This window comes from Octopus bimaculoides, chromosome 7 (genome assembly GCF_001194135.2).
Source record: "Octopus bimaculoides isolate UCB-OBI-ISO-001 chromosome 7, ASM119413v2, whole genome shotgun sequence".
In the NCBI taxonomy this organism is placed as follows: Eukaryota; Metazoa; Mollusca; class Cephalopoda; order Octopoda; family Octopodidae; genus Octopus; species Octopus bimaculoides.
Genome location: NC_068987.1, coordinates 68,344,219 through 68,344,644, shown reverse-complemented (window position 1 = coordinate 68,344,644; position 426 = coordinate 68,344,219).

The following is a 426-nucleotide window of genomic DNA, read 5'->3' as shown; positions in this document are numbered from 1 at the left end:
ACTTAATAGCACCACCTGATAGGATTATCTAAATTCTTTTTACAATAAAGTTTTGTTTATGGTCCATTCAAGTAGTGAGTTCTTATTGAGTGAGTTGTATGCAGGTATGGGTGGCTTGTCTGGTATTCTTTGAAGAAAGCTGTCTAGACTCCGTTTAAAGCTGATAGGATCCTTTTCCTCTTTTATCTGTTTCGGGACAATGTTAAACAGGGGAGGACCTGTTGAGGAAAAGAAATTATGCCGTAGTGTACCTATATGTTATGATCCTGAATTGGACAGGGGACGTATGGCTCATGGTCCCAGCTTTGGTTGAACCTTGAAACTAATGTTCAGGGCGTTTGGGCAATGCTAGCGGTATATTTTCCACATCGTACAAATGATGTACCGCTTGCGGCGGCGCTGGAGAGTAGAGCTTCGAGGCTATAT